The following is a 23071-nucleotide window of genomic DNA, read 5'->3' as shown; positions in this document are numbered from 1 at the left end:
CTTATTATATCATTGTTGCCTAGAATAATTCTCGCTGGGATGTGGGCAAAAACAAAGACCCTGTTATTTACATACAGTAATTTTATTGATTATGTTTATGTGAGAACTCCTGTTAATATGATATAGACTAGTGTGAGCCTGTATTGTGACATGTATCCTAATTTTATTACCATCATTATTTTTATTATGTGAGGATCCTTCTGGATTTATTAAAGAACATGATTTTATTGCATGTAATATATGTACATATATACATTTATAAACTGTATATATACATAAACACATTTTCTTTTTGATTCAATATTAATAGTATACACATTGTTTGCATGTGTTGTGTTTTTATTGTTTGTGAAAAAGATTATTTTTCTACTCACTGTGCCATAGTCATATTTAGTATCAGACTAAATTAATGCAAGATTGACCAAAGTGTGAAATCTAATACAAATCAAGAAAATATCAATATCAACACAATATTAAGTAAATGTGTAGCTTTGGTTTCCCAATTTATATTTCCTATGCCCCCCCCTCTTCTGCCCTCAGGCTGGATTAATTTCCAATGAACTAAAAAAAGAAATTATGTAAAATTATAAATTTAATGTGTAATTGTAAGTTGATTGCAAAGCTGTTACTGTAAAGCACCTATACCACTGTTACAGCCACCAGAATGTGCCTTTGCAGCATGTCTGGAATTCCAAGTATGGAACACTAGATGGAGCTGTGATCATACTGACGACTGGCGTGTTGCAGAGGCCACTTTCACAACCTCCATCTCCACGTCCCCTTCATTCTGAACACAAGACATACAGCTGGCTGCTCCTGCTGTCGCCCACTGTGCATAATGACATTGCCTTCTGTATAGCATTGCTTGCATGCAGCATGTTACTGAGGAACAAACAATTGGAGAAAGTGGAGAAAAAAGAGAGAAAGAAACATGATGAGGTTACACACATACTGGACTGTTGTCAGCTTTGTGCTTTTCTGCAGCACCCTTGAAACACATTCAGGACAGAAGGTGTGTCAAAGAGCCAGAGGGCTCAGGGGGGATGCTGGGTCCTGCGTTAGAGGCTGATTATTCCCTGAAATGGAGAGACTGTGGTGGAATTCACTGGATGCTGTCCATTGTGTGACAATAGGCAGAATTGATTTAGCAGTTACAGGCTGATTTATGTGGGAGCAAATGACAGTCTAGTGTCTGCTGCCCTGACAGAGCCTGTGTGCTTTCGCTGCCTCTCGAGGTGATCAAACATGATGTTGTTGTGCTGTCTCAGAAGCTGTGGAAGTAAATGTTGTGAGTTAACAAGTCACATGCCCTTGACTTGTCTGCTAATTTGCTTAAAGGGTGAAATCTGGTGCCATTTCATGTTTTTCTCATTGTGAACAAATCACAGGAAAACATCAGAACCATAAAACCTTTTTACAAGTAATCTTGGTATAGTCAAAGCTATAGCGTGGTTAAGCTGCGTTTACATTGCATTTTTAAATATAATTTAATATCTTAAATCAGTTTTGCTTAAGAGATTTGTGAGGTCTGTGACAATGGTTAAAGCAAAAAAAGAACAAAAAAATAAAATTAAGCCTTTCTTTTTCTCCCAGTTTTTGATCTTGTTGCATGTTTATGCTGGAATGCCTGTAGACTGGAGCTGAGGTGTCTGTACTCCACAAGCTGTTACATAGTTCATCATGCAGAGGTAAGTCTTGTATTACCAGATACAACCTTCCCATAGAGAAAGTGCCGCCCATAGATGCATTGTATGAATGTGTGTGTGAATGAGTGAATGGCAAAAAAACTGTACTATAAAGTGGTTTGAGTGGTCATCAAGAATAGAAAAGCATTTACCGATGGATTTCATTAGATTTCCAAGAAAACACCATATTATTATTTAAATGCACACATCCCATGTATGCACACATCCCATGGATCTACCAGATATCCTCATTGTATTCAGAGCAAATCAGACTTGTTTGTGAATCTTCCTTGTTCATGTTGAGGCAATAATATGAACAGGGCAGTCCAGGTAATTCACTGGCCCCGCCTCCTTCTTTCCAGAACAACTGCTGATAATCAAACCTATTTAAGTTTTGCTGAGGAGCAGGTACTACTGCCAAAAATGTCAATTACAGAATATCTATAAAGGCACGTTTGTGGTATCCACTTCCGCTCAGACTATGGATGCTGACTCACTTGCCCTTCTATTCACACTGTAATTGGGTTGGATACATTGCACACATGTGCACCAGAAAACATGATGATGACATTTCTGCTCTTCCTAGTTACCTGATTCCCCACAGGTAATGTCTTTAGATTCAGACTTTCGATTTGCCCTTTTTGCTCTGTTTGCTTGTTGACCCTGCCTTCCCTGCTGCTGACCCATACCCAACCATGGACATTCCACGTCCACTAAGGCTGTAACGATACGCTGAATCCATGGTTCAGTTTATAATTCTTTTTTTTTTTTTGTGGGGTTGTAGTGGGTACGCTGGGCTGTGGTCCCGAGGTTGTGATTGGATTGGAGTGTGAATGGAAACACATATTCACACATGCAACAGGCTGCACCTGCTGCTGTGGCAGCGTGTGGGGTTGGGCAGGGAGATGTTTCGGGGTTCCTTCTTCACATATCGCGAACCAAAAACTATATTTCTAAATCTATCTATCTATCTATCTATCTATCTATCTATCTATCTATCTATCTATCTATCTATCTATCTGAAGTCTGTCTGAATATCTAAACGCAAATGGTGGCAGTATTGACTCTGGTGCTGACAGAGATTTATGGACGGCAAGTTTGCCACTTGGACCTTGGACCTACTTGTACTGTAGACCATTGTTGCCATGGTTATAACAAAAAACATGCAGTCAAGCCTATAGAATGAAACCGTTTGGGCATTAAAACTACTAGGGAAATATTGTGGTAAGGGGTTAGGGTTAAGATAAGTACTTCCTTAAGGTTAGAGGAGCTTTGTAGTCCTGGTTACATCAACAAACATAGGATTTGGTATCGAACTACGGTGGTCTCACATGGGAAATGAACAGCAGTATGCTAAGTCTTGTGTTTTTTTGACCATTCATCCACCCCAACTTCCTCCTAACTCACACTTTGTTGCTTCTTCTTTATTCTACGTCTCCTGACCTCCTCCTTTTTCCTTTGACCCTGGAGGTTGCCTAACAATAAAACATAACCCGTTCAATTTGACCTGGATGCGAGAACATGAGAGTGTGTATGGGCAGGGCCTTGATACCACGGTTCCACAGCACAATCACTACTGTGCAGACTCCAAAGATGGCGGCACCCAACTTCCGAAAATGTATTTATATATTTGGCTAGAGCAAACCCCGCTTTCCCCACATTATGAAATAATAATAAAAAAAAGCCCATCACTCTTCTTGTACTGGAACACAGTAAAATCAGGAGTGACCCCTGCGGTTAATGGAATGCAGCATTATTTTCCTACATTGATGCCTAGGTCATTTCAAACCTGTAATACATTTGTTTTCCGTGCCTGTCAAAAGATTCCATGTACGGTGTGTGGAGACTTGTATGCATATATTAGCTGGAGAGGCCAAAGGAGTCTCCACAGGACCAGGATTGTCTTGTAGTGTCTTATATTCAACTGCAGTACAAATTCATTGCACAATCTCCACAGCGTTTCTGTCAGTGGACCTTGAAGAACTGCTCACCTGTACAAAGCTGTCAATTCAGCCTACAAAATGCTCCTCTTCACACTAAAATGAGAGATTTAAGAGTTGTAATTGTCCATCTGTCTTTTTCAGGGAAAATGAATTCCCAGGTCTAACCAATTGTCAGGCTTTTAAGAGACTGCTCCAAATATCCTTTAAGTAATGAGAAGTCATTTTTGTGGCTGTTGTTACAGCAAATTGCACAAAGGCTTCCATTCTGTCTGAAATGGTACATTCAGCCACGATGAGGGGGGAAAAAGGGAGAAAGTCTGAATGACTCGACGGCCTTTTGAACCCCAAGTCAAATATCATTGTGTGAGGCCCTCCCCTGAGTGGTAGTCACCAAATACTGCTGTTAGTGGTGATTGAAAATCCATAAGGACCTTTGTGAAAGCAGCACAGTGCCCTTGAAAAATGATATAAAAAAAAGGCTCTGTCTTTCCTATCAAAATGTTGTCTGCAGCACCATCACTCCCATCTCAATTCTTTGTCACATGAAAAAAATGAGAGACTGCTGAGAGTCTGTCGACAATTTCACTTTTATTTGAAATGGCTGTGACCACGGCACTTACAAAAGACTGTTAGAAGACATCAGAGCTTTGTTCGTATGAACTTTGTCTTCTTGTCAGGCTGCCGTGTCTCAGTTTGTTTAGAGAAACGCTGTACTAAACAGTGGTAGTGGTCATCATGGTAATTTATCCATCCATTATGCATACTGCTTATCCTTTGAGGGTCACAAATGAGCTGGAGCCAATCCCAGCTGACATCGGGTGAGAGGCAGGATACATCATGGACAGGTCACAAGCATATCGCAGGTCCAAGGGGTTAGGGTTAACAACAATTTTCATTTAGTCTCCAATTGACAATCTGCATGTCTTTGGACTGTGGGAGGAAACCAAGGTAACCAGAGAAAACCCACACAGGCACGGGGAGAACACAACTCCACACAAGGAGCCTGACCAAATCGGGATTCGAACAGCAAACCTTTTTGCTGTGAAGCAACAGTGATAAACACTGCACAAAGCACAAATGCAGCCAAAGTTAGAACAAGCAAATGCCTGGCTTTTTTTAAAAGACCAAAGCAGAAAGTTAGACTAAGTATAACAGTAGACATTAAAGGAAACAAAGATATTGAAGAAATAAGTAAATCAAGAAATAAATATCAAGTCTCAAGCAGTGAAATTGAAGTGTCTGAACTGCAACTGGTAGTTTACTTTAAGAGGAGAAATTATGGTTTTGCTACAGAATAAAACAGAAAACTGGCATTTCCCATTCAAAACCATAATCCCTTTTCAGCGGAGGGAGGTGACTAAATACAACTCTTTTTCCAGTCTCAACACTCAGAGCTGGAGCAAATAGTATACATACTTTTGGGTATTTTCTAGGTATTAACTCTATGTAAGCAATGGGCATATATAAGTCTGTTGACAACTAGAAGCAATTTATCCATGACTGTACTGTATATTGACTGTAGGAGTCATTGTAATCATATAGTCTAATATTAACACGGCTTCTTACAGGACCGGTTTATAATGGGGCCATGACTGTAAATGTACACTCAAAGCAAAAATGATTCCAGCTAAAAACAGTATGGGGTATCTATACCAGGCTGTTATGTCTGCACTTAACATTTAAATATTGAGTGAAAATCACATAACCCTAACCCAAACCCCAGTTCACGTTTAGTCTCCAAACAACAGTAAGTGTAACTCATAAACTGTCGCTTATGACAGTCAAATAATTTTTTTGTTGATAGGCCACAGTTATATGCCTTAAATGGCAACGCTGGTTGGCTCAGTTGGACCTTTGGCAGTGCACTCTGGTATATGATGTTACAGAATCATCCTAGCTCCTATTAGGGAACAGGAGTAAGCTCTCATCCTCCTTTTTGCTCGCGGTTGATGCATGCATATGAATCTGTCATTAGTCCCCCCTTGTTCTTTGAGGGGGAAAGAGATGGAGAAGGATGAAACGTCGGGACGAGCCACCACACACGTGGCGTAGTTAAACACCTTGTGATTTATGGAGCTTTAATTTGTTCGAGGCCCATCCATTGTTTTGCAGCTTGTGGTGCGGTGGGCTGCCCCGCTGACAGTAATTTCCCGCTAGTTGGGGAGGATTGTGTATCATGAGATAATGGCATCCTCTCCCCCCTGACTCTCGAGGAGGAATTAGGTGTGTCAGGATGTGAGGGGCTGAAAATGAGAGTTTGAAATCAAGTAAGAAGATAGTAACGGAGTAGGAGACAAACAGCGGCTCCAATTTTCTCCGATGCTGTGGGTATTGAAATGAACCGGGTTGTCTGTGGCTGGAAGTGAGTCAGGGCTCGCAGTATTGGAAAAGATGGTGCAAGGGGCTTGTCTGGGATTTCTTGTCTTTTCATATATAACACCAACATGACAATAATTGTAACAGTATCTTGGGGGTTTAGCAGGTAAAGATTAGCATTTTTACAGTTAACATACAGTGTCTTACAATCTCATGGAGTATGGGTTACATTCCAACAGCACAAGAATCTTGAATCTATGTAATTTCATTGTTTTGTTCAAATGAGTCTGTTTCTTGGTTTGGGAAAGAATTCATAATTGCTCTGAAATGTGAAAGTGCTGTACATTTCCAGGATAAAGCACCAAAATGAAACATAGCATCATCAAAACAAAAATGTGTCTGCTCTGTCCAACGCTTGCAGCAATGCATCCTCCAGGGGTCCCTACCTTAGCTTTAAGGTTGTCTCCTTATCAACAGTTGTTTTGAAGCTATTCACTAGTTACCTGACATTCTCTTATAGCAGCTGTAGGACAACCTTTCCTTGTCCTCATTCTCACCAAACTACAGCTAGTTTTACCTCTTATTTCCATCCGAGTGCATGTCTGTACAGCTGCACATCTGAACATGACCTTTCGCCAAGTGCAGGGGCAACACAATGAGGTGGAGCTGAGTGAAATTATGCTTTCCTTGATGGCTAGTGACTCTGTCCGCTTCCATACCTTTCACCTCAGGAGCTGAGCTCTGACATCCATATTACATCATAAAAAGTGCTCATTATTAACAGTTTAGAATAACATTCAAGGGCAAATGACTCTGAAATGGGGAACTTGATGTTTTTTTTATTTCCTCTCCTCTCACCACATATTTGATTTAGCTACCTCGCAATAGTAATTCACTTTGATATGGTTTTCCACATAAACAAAGCTATGTGGCTGGAAGCAAGCCGCTGGCCGATGAAGTGTGTCGGCCATAAGAATCCATATCGCCACAGCTACAGAGCACTGTCTCCACAAAAATGGAAACAGTGTCATCAGCATTAAGGGAAGGGGCATGTCTGCGCTGATAGCTCTCCGTGCATGTGTGTGTTTGTGTGTACTGTATGTGTGTGTGTAAGTGATGGGGGAGGGAATGATTGTCTGTGTTTATTGAACTGTGTGTTTGTGTGAATCTGTGTGTGCATTCATGCTGACTAGTCTCATGATAGCTTGGCTGTGTGGTGTGGACTGGTGCTCAAAGAGCACTCCACTAGATGGGCGACTGTGTGCAACTAGCATTTCACCTTTAGGCTGCTGCAGCAGTCGGTCAGTCATTGGGTGTGCATGTTTGTGTTGTTTTCTTCATACAGGTTAAGAGGTTAGAGTCTGAGAAGAATGAAAGATTGGTTTATTTATATTCCTACTAATACTGTATTTAATACGACGTAATCTAACATTACTGAGGTAACTGAGATAGAGAACAGTAAAGCAAGCATATACATTGACTGACAGAATTATGTCACATACAGTGTGTGAAGACAAATACGGAAAATGTAAGCTTTTAAAGAAAAGTCCAACAATTAATGATGAATTAATGAATTGTGTATGTGTGTTGGTCTTGCAGACTGTTTTCTGTGTGTTTGTTGTTCCTACTAGTCCCCATATTTGTTATAAAATTAGTTTCATCTTTAATTGACTTGACTTATATTTATTTGCATTTGTTGAAAAAATGTGGGATACGGATGATGTTAGATCGATAAATATCAACCCTCAATGTTGCTTTGAAATTCTAAATGTTTGAGCTGTTAGTTCACTACATTTTTGCTTCATAAAAATTGATCAAATGACATGAGCAATGATCATAAAGTGGCTGACACCTTGTGACAATAATGTAAAATATTATGTGAACTCATTGATATTCAGACAGTTTAGATTCTGCAATATTTCCAATTTCCATCTGTAACCCTTATATCCTTCTTTTTTATCCTTGATCAAAACAGCTCACATTTAGCTGAAAACACACAAACCTGGCCGCTCTGCTCTGGTAATATTGTGTGGAAATGAAGTTAAAAGATCTCTTGACATCAGCAAAACTATTGACAGGGACAATTCGCCAGTTCCTTGACATCGCTAAAGACATGTCCCCACTGCTGAATTTGCAAAGATATGTCAATGGCACATTTAAACACTTGCCTGAACCCAATCTTTCATTTCATCTATGTGACTCTCAATAGATACTCATAGCTATTGTACATCTATCATGGCTAATGCAAATATTGATGTGAAAAGCTGCTGTAATGAATGAAAGAACATGTGGTTGCTCAGGGTTATAAACTCAAGGCATTAACACTGTACATTCAGGCTTATCAGGCTTCATCCAGTCATCCAGAGTCCTTAGTTACTGCTCAGGTCCAGGGACGGTGTGTGGCTGCAGCTGGCGTCTTCAGTCTCTCTTTTGTTAATGGGCACAGTGAAAGAAGTGCACTAGCATGAGAAAAACCACTTTACAGCCATACTCTATCCTATCTTACACTTACTCACCCAAATCCTGCCATGCACTGTATTTGGGGGGGTGATATATACTGGCATAGCACAGTCCACAGCCAACAAGGTGATAAAACTCTTTACATTTGGGAACCTTGGTAAAAACTCTGGTTTTTGGGGATGCAGAAAAAGCCGTAATGCCCTTATCACTTTGTACATGTATGCTATTATGTCTTATAACACTATTTTAAGTTGCATTAGCTACTCGGGCAACCCCTTCAGCCCCACAAAAGCCAAAGCTTCAGTGGAAAGGCCCAACCCACCGTTTATAAAAGCATTCCAAAAAAAAGCCCCACTTTTTTTAAAGAGTGCCACCTCCGAGCGAGCTGCAAGCACTGATCCCAGCTGTGTGTGTTTGCAAGGCCTCCAGAATTAATCCTGAGCAATTTTTCTGCACCACTTGTGCCTGTGATAAAGGAAGCCTGAGCATTCAAATGGGCTGGGTCCCTGGTGGCATTAAGTTCTTACCATATTGGGCTGCAGTCAGGCCTGCAGTGTGAAGAGGGGACTGGGGCTAACCACTGAGCCTTGCTAGGCTTAAAACTCTACACCTCTATATCTCCCCCTCCCTCTCAGTCCCTCTCTTTACTGACCAATCTTCCTATCTCGCAGATAAGACAACACACTCAGCAAGTGAAGTGGGAAGTGGTTTCCTCTCTTGCAATCAATACCCGTGTAAAATCTACTTGGTTATTGTGTTGTTCATACCTGCACTAAAACTGCACTCATACCTGAACTAAACTAATTAAAGGCAAGTTAGTTCAAGTTGTATAATCTTCTGAGGCCCCTAAAAGGCTTTTTGTAACTTGGTTGCCCTATTTCAATTTCACAGCTTCACCTCACCACCTTAAAGCTACTTATTGCATTAAGCACGGCTGTATTTTCTAACCCCTTTAAAACCACTGACCCTATGTGCACGTCAGTAAAAACCCATGCTTTAATGACACAACACACAATTTTACTTTAAATTCTAGAGGTTGTCCCAATATTTCCAAAGATGCCAAATACGATTTGTCCATAAAATTATCAGCAACTGCGGAAACACAGAGGTTATGTCTTCAGTTGATTATGATTAAGGGATATAAGTCTTTGCCAGTCTGTGACAGGACCCCAGCTCTACATGTCCATCCAACACCCCGACCCCCACATCCTTACTTTCCACCTCTTGCAATGTTGGATGTATTTGCCTCCTGCCACATATGCAGATTAGGAACATATTCTCACCATTTTAACAGCATGCGGTCATTGTTATTTTGGCATGATGGGACTCATGAGTAAACAGAGAGAAGGTGGAATGAAAATATTGTTTTTCACTTTGGTCAATCTGCTCATGAATATTTCAACATTTTGAGGAATTATGTTGGAAATGATATAGAGGACACCGTTACACCATTTGTAAATCATTTAGTCTTTGGTTTGAGGACTTTATTCAGCACATACATCCTATAGCATCAGTAACAAGCTAGAACAGCTGTCAATAACATGATTTTCTTCAACCCTAAATCCACTTAACAGGTAAATTAAAGGGGTAAATGGGATTTAAATGGGTTATGGAGGAGGGCCAGTGTGGTGCTGAGGTAGGATTTGTGCAGTCGGGGCTACAGTGTGTTTTTGTGTGTCTGTGTATGGTGGAGGCTTGACGTTTCCTGTGCTGGATCTAAAATGTAATCACGGCAGGCCTCGCATACGCCTCAGCTCTATAAGCCACTGTTTCCACAGATAGTTGATCGAAGGCCGGAGAGCCAGTGAGAGATTGAGTCTTGGCCTGGCTTTGATAGATAGAGCTCTTTATTCAGACGGGGAGAAAAGGGGAGCGTGGGGGTGGGGGTGGGGGCCCAGCCGAAAATCAGCAGAGGCTAGAGAAAAGAGAAGAGGCGGCATTGCGGCCGGGGTGAAGGGTTTTTGGAGAGTGGGCACAATAGCCTATCACAGACAACCTGCCGCTGCAACAATCACACTAGTGGAGAATGGAGAGATGCAATGGCGCTCAACCAGACAGAAACGTATAAAACTCTCCAGCCAGCCCTATTATACCCACTGTAATAAAGCCCAATAGTCTGATAGCGCCTGTCCTCTCACTTTCAAGCTATAAAAGTCACCGCTGAATGCTGCAACCGCTGCAGGAAATTTATGTCACGCTGTTTATTTGTCCTTCCACACACTTGGTAAAGAATTGGCCCCCTTTTAATGCTGTTTGAGTCTGGGCTGGTTGCAGACTGAAGCTTCTGTTTTCTGTATTCTGTTTGCTTCTGTTAGCAAAACAAAAACTGTCCTTCACAATATCACGAGAATGTTAAAGGGAACCTATTACGCTTTTTCTTACTTTAAGAGGTTAGTATAATTTTACAATGTTGTATTCTCATGTTAAACGTGGTCAGAGTTTCAAAAAATGGGCTAAATGCATGTTGGAGTTATCTCTGTGAGCCACAGGGAACAGGGCATTTCTTTTGTTAACGTCCTAACCTTTTTCCACGGTACTGAGAATCACCTCTGCCTGCTCAGTCTGCTTGGCTCAGGGTCTGCCACTGCTCTGCTGAAGGGCACGTAGCTGTAAGTGTCTGGAGGTTCGTCAGAATGTGTTTTCCTCTCCTAATGAAATGTAACAATTTAACAATTTTTAATGCTACTTTTACTGTTTGTTTTTTGACTACAAAATGAAAACAAATACTGGGCACCCAGATCAAGAAACTCTTGCCTGATGCGGGGGACAACACGTGATGGGATGACAACTCTTTTGTGGTGTCCAAAATACCCCAGCATCTGTTGGGCTGAAAATCTGCAGTAAGCGAGGTGTCAGAGGCGCCTGAGGGACGAGAATGAGACTGTCTTAGATTTGCAAATAAAAACTTGCCTTCTAATATATTTTTGTATATATGTCTATTTTCTTTCATTTGCAAAACAAAGAAATATATAGAAATTTATTTATTAATTTGTTCTACTCATCCTGAGGTATAATGAAATAATTGCTGTTTTTATTTTATGCAGTTGTATGTCATTACATATGTAAATATTTAGACAAGACTTTATTGATCTCAGGTACAGAAATTCAATTGTTACAGCAGCAGACTGAGGTAGACAACAGCAAAAAAGGAAAATGTACTAATATACACCTTTCACTATGTTAATATTTGTAGAGAAATGTATTTGAATAAAGTGCTAAGGCACAGAATGATTACACAATGATATATACTGTATTTGTACGTTTGTATCAGGAGATAACGAATAAATGTTGACATATATATTCATATTAGACTGTCATAAGAATATATTTTTTATATATATACATATCTAATATATAAAGGTATATATAGTATATATATTAGATATAATATATAGAAATTAATGGATTTTCACAATAAGTGTTGTACATTACCGTTACCTTTCGTATTTCTTTGCAGCAGATAGTTTCCACGTCGGTGCATTCTGTTGCATTCTTTGGCTCCTCTTGCTGCCGCTATTAGCCATTGTTGTTTATCAATGTGCGTTTAGCGGCTGTCTATTGGCCTGTACCCAACCTCCTGACACTAACCACCAAATGAAGATATTTCTATGTTCAAACTTTTTTTTTTATGTGCATTTTTTCAAGAAAGCACCACCTTGCTATAATTGAACGCACCTCATAGGAAGATATCAGAGGACATTTAGGCTTAAAACAAGGTGTAAATGACTTTGTTTCGAATATGAATGTCGGGGCTTATGGACACTTGGATGACACCACACGAGCAGTGTATGTTTATTCTGTTGTTTTATTACGTCTCTAGAAGGATTCACCATTGACTTCAGATGTATTGGATTCTGCTGCAACGCTGTTTACCCCTGAAACTCCAGAAGTGTTTTGTGGACTCAAACACTTCACCCACTCCCCCATCGGCATAGTGGTGAGTAGTGAGTAGATAATGAGTGAATTTTCATTTTTCGGTGAACTATCTCCCTTTAATGTACTGGCCACACGACAAGTCATGTGAAAAACTACTTCTACATAGAAGTTTGCCATACGTTCCCTTCACCCTTGCAATTCTTTCATAGCAAGGTTGAAAGGTTCACGTGTTTTTTTCTGGTTTTTTTTAAATGTTCAGCTCTACAGCCACTCTGACTGTCAGCGACTTGCATTATACATCAGGAGCCCTCCGATGCTTGTGTTGTAACATTACGTATATAGGTTGAAAGAGACATTGATAAATGTAGAAAGTTGTAGAAAGGAGTATACTGTAAAACATTTTGATGTAGTGGAATTTGCATGAATATCACCAATAACAAACTTCAAAGACTGTGGTAGATATGTATATATAAAAGCGATACTAAATGATGGAATGTTTACTTAGAAGCAGCGTGTCAGCAGATTTACCCCTGAACAACAGTGAAACTCCCTTTTTATACCATTAAAGAGAACAAAGAAACCCCTGTCCTATCGGATCAGCTGATAGTAACCCATGACAGATTTATAGCCAATATCTGGAAGCACTCAGCCCCACATACATCAGACCAATGGAACACCCCCATACTGGAAAGAACACACTAACACATAACAAGAACATAAAGGACTGTAATGCTGCTGATGATATGAAACTGATAAAAAAAAAAAAAACATTACTTTTTAGAAGCTCATAACATTCATACAAATCACATTACTTCATATTCTATAGAATACAACCCTTGAATTAATAAAAAAAACATAATATTACATATAACTTACATAACACAGCTAAATCCTAATGATAAATCATGTATCAGCATAAAGGTGATGGGTTTTGCTGATGGAACCTAGGGCTGGGCGATATGACTTCAAATCAATATCAAGATTATTTCAAACATTTACCTTGAGTACGATTAATGAACAATTATTTTATGCAACCCCCCCTTCCGGGAAGAAATTCTCTCCTGTCTGTAGGAGTGTGTGTGTGTGTGTGTGTGTGTGTGTGTGTGTGTGTGTGTGTGTGTGTGTGTGTGTGTGTGTGTGTGTGTGTGTGTGTGTGTGTGCGTGCGTCCTGCTCGTCTCTGCCGTGCTTCACGCATTTATTTAGTTATTAATCAATGATGTCGGATCATTTATCCGGATTGTTGTGGTGTGCTAATAACTTCTGATTAATGTTGATGTTTATTGTTCCCGTGTAAAGTGAGTGCAGATCAGTGGGGGTGTGAGGAGAGAGAACAGGATGTTGCGTGGTACCCAGGCCTCCGCTGCAAAATGTATGTAGCAGAAACTCGACAGATCTTGAATACACACATTGGGGTAAGTTTTAACTGACATGAAAGTCGGTTAGAGGTTATAAATGTCAGTTTGGATACATTTTTCGGTTAATTGCTCAGCCGTAATTGAACCTGAGATACAATCATAACTTGCTTTCTACACTAAACTCATCTGTGTTTCTAGTACAATCAATAAAGATTATTTATCTTTTATCTGACACATTGAGCAAAGTGTTTTATCTCCCAATCATACCAGTCAGTATCTCAGGTGCATAAGTCCTTAAAAATAAACACCTGGGTCTTTAGAACCTCTATCGGTGTGCTTTTACACATACTCCATTTTGTAGTCCAACTTTTATCCTAAGGACAGCAGGAAGGACAGCAATGACTTCTGGTTATCTGATATGAAGCTAAATTAACGTTCAGTCAGAACAACTGTCTTTTTGTGCGTGCCTCCTAAAGGCCGATTCATCTGCGTCTTGCGGTCTGCGTCTCATCGATGCATAGTTACATTTTTGGGGAGGTGCACGTCAGAGTACGCCATAGGGTTCTGCATGGGGTACACGTCTACGTGTAGGCTACGCTGGAGCTACAGTGTAGTTTCGACCCAGAAGCTTCAATTGGGTCACATGCACAGTTCTCACTATCTCTTGGCTCTACCAGCTCCTTCTCTTTTTATCCAATCACAACCTGGTTTGCTTACCTTAAGCCAATGACCTGTAAGCTGTCAAAGATTAAAATGTTCTCTTTCCCTGCTGTCAAATCAGCTGTCAGTTCAGTACCATGATCACTGAGTGACCCACCTCCACCCCTGCACTGCCGCTTCCTTCAACCATCCAACCAGAAGCCCTTCATCAGAGGTCCCATCTTCCTGCTCCATTCCTCATCATCACCACCAGTCCAGAGGTATGTCTCTATAACTGAAACAACAAATTCATAATACTGCTTCCATTTGATTCTTCTTCCTGCTAAGGCATATGAGCCAAAGTCTGTTCCTCTTTTCTCTAAATAATTTAATTTCATTCGAATTTATTCATCCTTATTTGTTTCTCTATAAATCTCCACTCAGGCCTATTCAAGACTCACCTACTGAGCCGATGATTGACGCAGAAAATTCTTTCATAAGCAGTTGACCTCTAATTTTATAGGCTAACCGTATTTGTTGATATAATGGTTACCAGACTAGTAAACAAGTAGTAACTCACTGCCCTCTTTTCAATGACGTCATCTTTGTCAAGTGCCATAAGAATCTCCTTCTCTGTTGCCACATACAAAACAGTGAAAGTATATTTCCAACCTCTTTTACTTTGAAATTCTACATTCTTAATTATAAAGTTTGAGTAATTATTCACATAGTGGTATTGAGAAAAAATAAATTTATTAATTCTGAATTGTTTCACACGCAGTTGTAATTTTTTTATAATTTGTTTTTATCTCTTATTCATCATACTTCATTCAGTTCAATACATTTTTTGTATTTTAATTAATATATATTTTTTAAATCTCATTAATTAATTCATGCATTCACAGACTGAACAACTCTGACGTCCCATTCACAACTGCGGCCAGGTTGTCCATCATTTGTGAAAACCCGGTTACGTCAGCCGCACTTTGTAAATGGATGCGTGTCTATTCAAGGTTTTACGGTAAAGGTCATTGGAACGGAACAAAGGCCGGAGACAAACTTTTTAGTTTAACTTATTATGGACGTTTGATTTGATTTCAACACAAGACATAACAAGTAAAATGAAATGGAATTATATATGTATGTTTTTCAATGAAAATTAAAGGCCAAGTTGGCACATATCTACTGAATGTCAAACAGTATGTTTTACACACATCAGCAGCCACTATAGACAAAAGCACAAGAGGGAGTCTGCATCTGTTGTGGAATAATCTACATGAGAAAAGACTGCAGCATCACCTCCTCCTCCCCCCCACCCCCCCTCTGCTCTCCATCCCAGGCCCCCTCCCTTCCCTGTTGGCTGATAGAGGACTCCACCTGAATGACATTTACAAATTACCCGGCCCAGAGTGCTAGGTCCCCTGACCCATGAGCCTGTGCTCAGCACCCAGAGAGACTTGCCAGCGTTTTGTCATATAATTACTGCAAATCCTCTGAAAGTAGTCCCCCTACACCTACCCCCAACCCTACCAGCACCACACACACTCACACACACATTCCGGCCCCGAGATGTATGCAGACAGATGCATGTAGGGGCATGAGACAAAACTGAGTTGAATGTTTATGTGTGATGACCCACTATCTGAGCGTCCGTCATCCTGAGTGACTGCAGGTCAGGAACCCTGTCAGCTGCAAATAAAGTAGAGAAGTAAAAGAAGAGAACCCAGCAAACATTTGATGGACATTGACATGTAGTACAAGTATCCAATAAAATGAGAAAACGTGTCTCTTCAAAGGGCCTGATAATGCATACACATGTTCCTGGGGGTTGTTTCAGCCTATCCATTTATTAAGGAAGATATTGGTTCCCTATGCATTGTGACTGCCTCAACTTATTCAAAGTCACTGAAGTTGTTGTCTTTGCTTGTTTTGTATTGGATGTATGTAAAGTACCAGCCTGATGACAACTGATAGTTAACAGCTACTTCAGTAGCTTCAATACAGTAGCTAATACTCTGATTGGCTGGATGTTTGAGTCCAAAAAACACTTTTAAAGTTTCAGGGCTAAACAGCGTCCATTACAAATCCAATACAATTGAAGTGACTAGACCAATTCTTCAAACATAGAAAAAATAAACATTAAAAAAATAAACATAAAAAGACTCCATACCTTTCTACATCGTCAAGGTCAGCACCTGAGAAACACTGATTGACTCAAAAGGAGCCCTGATAACACATTGATACCTCTGTATCTCTTTCAGCTTCTCAATACATTTGGCAAGATATTTGCACCCAATGCATTGTGATCGCTTCAACTTATTAAAACTCACTCTAGCTGATGTCTTTGCTAGCTTTGGATTCAACATATTGGGCTTATTCTCAGTTTTCGCAGTCGAGCGGTCTAAGGCGCAGTGTTCAGGTCGCAGTTTCCATTGGAGGCATGGGTTCAAATCCCACTTATGACAGCTTTCCATTATCCACTATCCCCTTTGTCTGCTAAAGTAGTGTTCATACTTGTTCATACTTTCTTGGGTCACACAAATAATTGTTATTTCATCAAGTACATTAGGTCCTGACAAATTGAAACGCGAGGACGAAAAAAACAGTGTTCACTAAGTTCACCTAACCTTATTGTTTTTGCCATTTCTGGCAATGGAGGACAACTCATCACCTTCACATGCACGTAATGTTGTGGCCATCCTCGAAAAAAACACTGTGTTTTTCAAACCTCATTGTCAAATAGAACTTCCTTTCTTCAGGTAGCAAAGCTTTGAGAGTAAAAGCTATTCAATTTGGGACCTTACCCACTTTCCATTATTTTTTGGAAGCTGTTGAGTGACAGACGTACTGATCTCTCAAACCTCATTGTCAAATAGCACTTCCTTTCTTCAGGTATTTTGTCCTCTTTTTCTTCAGCGGGTTTTGTTTTAAAGGGATACCTTCCACTTTGCAAATATCACAATATTGCTTTTAATTTGCCTGACAGAACGCAGCAGCAGACCAGTGGAAGGTGAGAGTTATCAGCCACTTTTTGTCTGATTGGCTATTGTCTCACAGGGACCTAATTTTAGGAGGTAGCAAAGCTTTGAGAGTAAGGGAGGACAACTCATCACCTTCACATGCACGTAATGTTGTGGCCATCCTCTAAAAACACTGTGTTTTTCAAACCTCATTGTCAAATAGAACTTCCTTTCTTCAGGTAGCAAAGCTTTGAGAGTAAAAGCTATTCAATTTGGGACCTTACCCACTTTCCATTATTTTTTGGAAGCTGTTGAGTGACAGACGTACTGATCTCATAAACTGATCTCGTGCTGAAGATAACATGCTAAGATATTCAATTTCGGACATCACCATCTGTCCACAAACACCTCCGGGCATACACATGATGAATTTATGAGGGTTCCATCGTGTTATTGTTAGCACTGAATCCAGTGGTCCAAGATAAAATCTTAATGCGCCCTCATGTTAAAGAAGTACCACATTTATGACCCTAACCTTTTCACTACTACGAGTCTTGACTGTTGACACAATGCAGGTTGGGTCCATGGACTTGTGCAGATGACCCCAGATTCAAAGCCTATCTTCAAATAAGGCCCAGCTGCAGCCAGCAGAAATCCAAATTCATCAGACTAGGCTAACTTGTTCAGTCTTTAACTGTCCAGTGTTGGTGAGTCGGTGTCCACTTTTCAGAGTTCTTCTTGGCTGAGAGGAGTGTTGTATATCGTCAGCCCCAAGGCTGGAGGTGTTGTTCATTCTGATGCTTTTCTTCTCACCACAGTTGGAAAGAGTTTTTTGGGGTTACTGTAGTTTTTCTGTTTCTGTCTACTCCAACCACTTTGATCATTCTCCTCTGACATCTCTCATCAACACAGACCTGCTGCTCACTTTATGTCTTTTCTTTATCTTCATTCTGAGTAATAACTCTGTTGAGTGGGAAAATTCAGGGATCAGCATTTTCAAAATAACTGAAACCGGGTCGTCTGACTGAAACAATCAGTCAAAGTCCCTGAGAACACATTTTTCCTCATTCTGATATTTAAAAAATATATATATTTTAGTATATTTTTGGGGCTTTTATGGCCTTTAATCGATAGGAAGGAGAGCAAAAGGTGTGAAGGGTGGACAGAGAGAGAGAGTGGGGGAGGACATGCAGCAAATGGCCACAGGTTGGAACCGAACCCGGTTGAGGCACTGCCTCGTTCTGAGAACCGAGCCCCCACATTCTAATGTTTAATCTTAACATTTACTGAAGCTCCTGAGCTCTATCTGCAGGATTTGATGGACTACCAATGTATATTGCATTTGAGTCTAAATGTGGCACAATATTTACCACATATTTACAACATTAACATCAGCAATCCATTAACAGAATGCAGACAAAAGTAGAGTAAAGATTTAATAGCAACCAAAATGCATCCTTGATACTTTACTAGCATCCTGGTGGATTAACACAATGCAAAAATGTTGCAAGGAAAAGATGGTAACAAAAAAAGAAAACAAGTTCATATAAAAATCTACAATTCATTGGACAGACATCTGTGTAACTGGCTGGCTTGGTTTTCCCAAGTACCCAATCTTCATAGTAAAACTGAAATGGATGCAAATGTTAGAACATGAACCTGATGTCAGATCCTCCCAAGTTCTTATAGGTTGTGGTTGATTAAAGTCTAAGGTCACAGGCTGCTAAAGTTTGGTAACTGCAAAACATCTCGAGTCGTGAGTCGTGCAGCTAAAATTGACAAATTCTGCTTCAATTATTATTTCAAGCTAACATTTGAAAATATTTAACTCCACTTATAGACACATCTCCTCACCACTGCTACGAGACGGATAAAGATGGATTCTGTTCCATATACACAACTAATATAACTCAAAGCCATGCACCTCTATGCATTTCAGAGATAGTTGGCTGTTAAAGTAATCATAGTTTTTACTAAACAAGAAAATAAATACTGCATTTCACTCCCCCTCTTAGAGTCAGTCTTTTCCCATCCCTCCCTTGCTGTATATGGTTAGAAACATGTGTGTGTGTGTGTGTGTGTGTGTGTGTGTGTGTGTGTGTGTGTGTGTGTGTGTGTGTGTGTGTGTGTGTGTGTGTGTGTGTGTGTGTGTGTGTGTGTGTATTCATTGCTCATTGCCGGTTCTTTGTCTATGTCCCTTGATGCCCAGAAGTACAAAAATAAAAAGGATAATCTAATTGAACAGCTTTAAAGCATGTAGCTGATTTAATGTAGTCCGTTGGAACGACCCTCATTTACTCGCTGTTGCCCAGCTGAGCGTGAAGGTCGGCTGTTTGCCATCGACAACATGCACAAAATGTAAAATCAGGCCCCCCCCTCTGCCTTGGCATATTTCTTCTCATCTTATGCATTGATCTTAGCACAAACACATTCTCAGACAGCTATGTTCAAGTGTATGTATATGTGTCTGTGTCTGTCTGTGTTTGTGTGTGTGTGTGTGTGTGTGTGTGTGTGTGTGTGTGTGTGTGTGTGTGTGTGTGTGTGTGTGTGGCGCGTGGGGGTGGGGGGTTATTTCAGACATTCAAAATGATGTTTGATCATGTTTTATGTCTTGCAACTTGTTTTTGACCTCACACAAAAGTGTATTTGTGTGTGTGGTCCAGGTACTACTGATGTTGTGGAGACCTTAATCTGTTTACACAGTCACATTATAGGAGCTGACTTAACATGATGCATGCTCGTCGTAACACAATGCATGCTGATTAGAATTTTTGTCCGACTTCATCCAGATCTCAAAATGTGAGCGAGCCCGCTGCAGTCCGACCGTGCAGTAATTCTACAGCTGCAGCACCTTGGGGCCGATGACACAACGGTGCTCTGATTGGATGAATTCTGGGTACCCCTCCGTTCAAAGTGAGGGTCTGAAAAATCTCCGTTAGGAGGGGTTTACAGCCCTACCCGTTGGAACCTACCCCTCCTTCCCAACAGGTATTGGGACAGCCTACCCCTACACGTGAACGCGCAAAACGAAGGGGTAGGGCCAATGGGTGAAATGGGATTGGGCCTAAGTCTCTGCAACGAAACACGTTACACAGATCTCTTCATATTCTGTTGATACTAAAATTATTGTGTTAAATTTTGAAGTGAAATAAAATGAACTGCAGCAAACTTTTAAAAATAGCGTTTCTTAAAATCTTGATGTACTGTGTCTTTTATTTTAACTTAAAAAAATGTAATAGTAATTCGAGCCATGGTCAATGAGTCAACTTAATCAACTCTAATGTGTTGTGAACAAAGGTTTATTTCGACATTTAATTCGAAGGAGTTGTGGCTCAAGGCGGCAGGAGTGAGACCATTAAAGCTCGGCTCACTAGAATGAGACATGACATGAGTAATGCAGGTAAAATATATACTTAATTGAAACATTGAAGATCTTCATCGGAGGTTAACTGGTTGGTTTGGAAAAAGTGCATAACTAACCATTCCATGGCAGAGAATTAAAGAACAGCAGACGCGTGCTTCCTAACACTTTTCATCGGAATGAAAACAGAACTGTGTACACACAGCTTACACAGTTGATATGTGGATAAACAGTGGCTGTAATTCACCACAGAATGTTGAGCTGCTGTTGTTTAATAAATAGACTTTTCTTCTCCAGGGTCCAGCCAGTCGATAGCAGGAGCCCACACGTCTTCTTATGTCACCATTTGCATTGACCCGTTATTGAGAAGAGAAGCTGTGAAGGGGTTTGCAGGTGCTGTAGCTTTACATCTCCATCTAACTCTCTCACATTCTGCACCCCCACCTCCCCCCTGTCTGTCCCGGTCCGTGTCTCGCTGCCTCACACACCTCCTCCACCTTGTATTTAAGTCTATTCACTATCTCTCTGAATGAGATCTCCCGCCAGAGAGAGTAAACAATGTCTGGCAGAGAGACAGAGAGGCATACAGAATGGAGGATTCACTCGCCTCTATTAGCATCTTGTCTGTCTCAGAGGGGAATATAGAGCACCAGCATGGAGGATGCTGGGATAGCCTGCCTCAGCTGACAGCCTCTCCTCCACTCAGAGCCGCAGGGTTCAGGGCATGGAGTCCCCCTTTTTTTCTCTAGCATTTCGATTTATTATCACCCAAAACAGGAACACGCCTTTCTAAGTGCAGCATGGGGAAAAGCCGTCAGCTTTCATGTCTTTAAATATCTTTCTACTCTTCTCAAGTGTGAGAAACTTCAGATCGTGAGTTTACAATGGCCCAAGCTTGCTCTCCGATTCAGAGAAAGGACTCTCCCAATCTCATGAGCATGTGTGAACTTGCCGTTATCTCAAGCTTGTTTAATTTCACGACACTTTTTGAATGTATTTTCCTTTTTTTTTTAATGCTTAGATTTGAAGAAGTCTTTGATCTATTTATGTTCTCACTCAAAAACCCTCCTCGCTTCGACAGATGAAATACTTGGAAGCAGTACAGCCAGCTAACTCCATTATTTGTTTTGCATCAAAGTTTCATTAATTATTCCATTAGCTAAAAGGCAGGGGCTGCAGGGGAGAACGAGACATGAACATAGGGGGTGTAAGAGAGGATTTGGAAGGGGGAGTGTGAGGCTTTTCTCCTCACCTTTTTTCTTTCTTTTTGAAGGAGGGACAAAGGTGAGCTCCACGGGGGGAGACTACAGATTGACTGATATCTGATATGTAATTAAAGGTAATTTCCTACAGCATGTGAGAGCTCCGGAATCATGTGACCCTAAAATGTGTGCTGTATGAGAGATAACGTATATTAGTATAGTAGTATATTTCTCCAAACTTGGTGGGATTGCATCAGGATGTGTCTTTAAATTTAGTTCAGGAGAAAGGCAGCCAGTGTATAGCATTGATAAATCCTACTATCACCCACTGAAGCGCTTCATATCCATCTCTCAGTTACCTTATTTTAAAATAAATAGACAATATCGCTGACATATATGGGTGAACTGGTATACCGATGTGACTGCGGGAAAGAGTGGTCGTGATCCAGGGAAGGATATAGAAAAGAAAAATAGGGTGGTGACAGGAGAGGTCGAGCCGAGGAGGAAAATCTAATATGAAAATGAAAATGTAAATGTGCTGAGGGAGGGTGGTGGTGTTGAGGAGGAGGAGGAGGAGGAGGGAGGGTAGTGGTTAGCAGTTTTTCAAGCCAGTCCTAATCCTTCCTCTGCAGGGCCCAGATAGCGATCGCTAACAGGAGACCGACACCGGAGCTCCTTTGAAATGCAGAGCGGCTCGGTGTGTAAATTGGGAGCCGCCGACCGCCGCTGCCATCAGATGACACGTGGCACTCGCGACCCTCTGCGCACGTCTAGGGGCCGTGGCGCCACAAAAGTAAATCTTGCACATCAGACAATTTAATTTTCGGCACAGGGGAGACAAGTTGCACAATGAAAATGGATCCTTTGCGATGATAATGCCCCCCCTTAGAGGTGGATCATCATTTAGATTTCCATAGTCTGTCCCTTTCTGTGCTGACATATGAACTCAGGCCTAATGAACAACAGTTGAGATATGTTGTTTTCCTGCAATTGTTTTTAAGGTGCACAGCAGCTATATGAGCTCAATTGAAGTATAAATTATCTCCACTTGCAACATATTCTTCAAATGCAGCACAAATTCAGACAATTTCAGCATTTAGCCACTGCACCTGCCGCAATCAAGGCAGTAAAATATTGTATTATATATACTATGAAAATGTTAATAGTAAAATATGCACGTTTTCTTGAATCAACAAAAGCTCCATTGACAAAATTGCATCACACTTGGATCAAAGATACAAGTATTTAAGTTAACATTACACTCACAAAAAAC

The 23071-nt window shown here is 40.6% G+C and overlaps 1 long non-coding RNA gene across 1 annotated transcript; it reads left to right on the top strand.

Moving 5' to 3' along the window:
- Positions 1–12288: 12288 nt before the first annotated feature.
- On the top strand, positions 12289–14556 carry LOC118106460. Its single transcript, XR_004695208.1, has 3 exons — positions 12289–12341; positions 13578–13693; positions 14418–14556. It is a non-coding gene; the product is annotated as an uncharacterized LOC118106460 (long non-coding RNA).
- The last annotated feature ends 8515 nt before the right edge of the window (positions 14557–23071 follow it).

Source organism: Hippoglossus stenolepis, chromosome 4 (assembly GCF_022539355.2).
Source record: "Hippoglossus stenolepis isolate QCI-W04-F060 chromosome 4, HSTE1.2, whole genome shotgun sequence".
NCBI lineage: Eukaryota > Metazoa > Chordata > Actinopteri > Pleuronectiformes > Pleuronectidae > Hippoglossus > Hippoglossus stenolepis.
The sequence above is the reverse complement of the archived record's forward strand: the minus strand, read 5'-3'. Positions and strand labels throughout refer to the sequence as shown.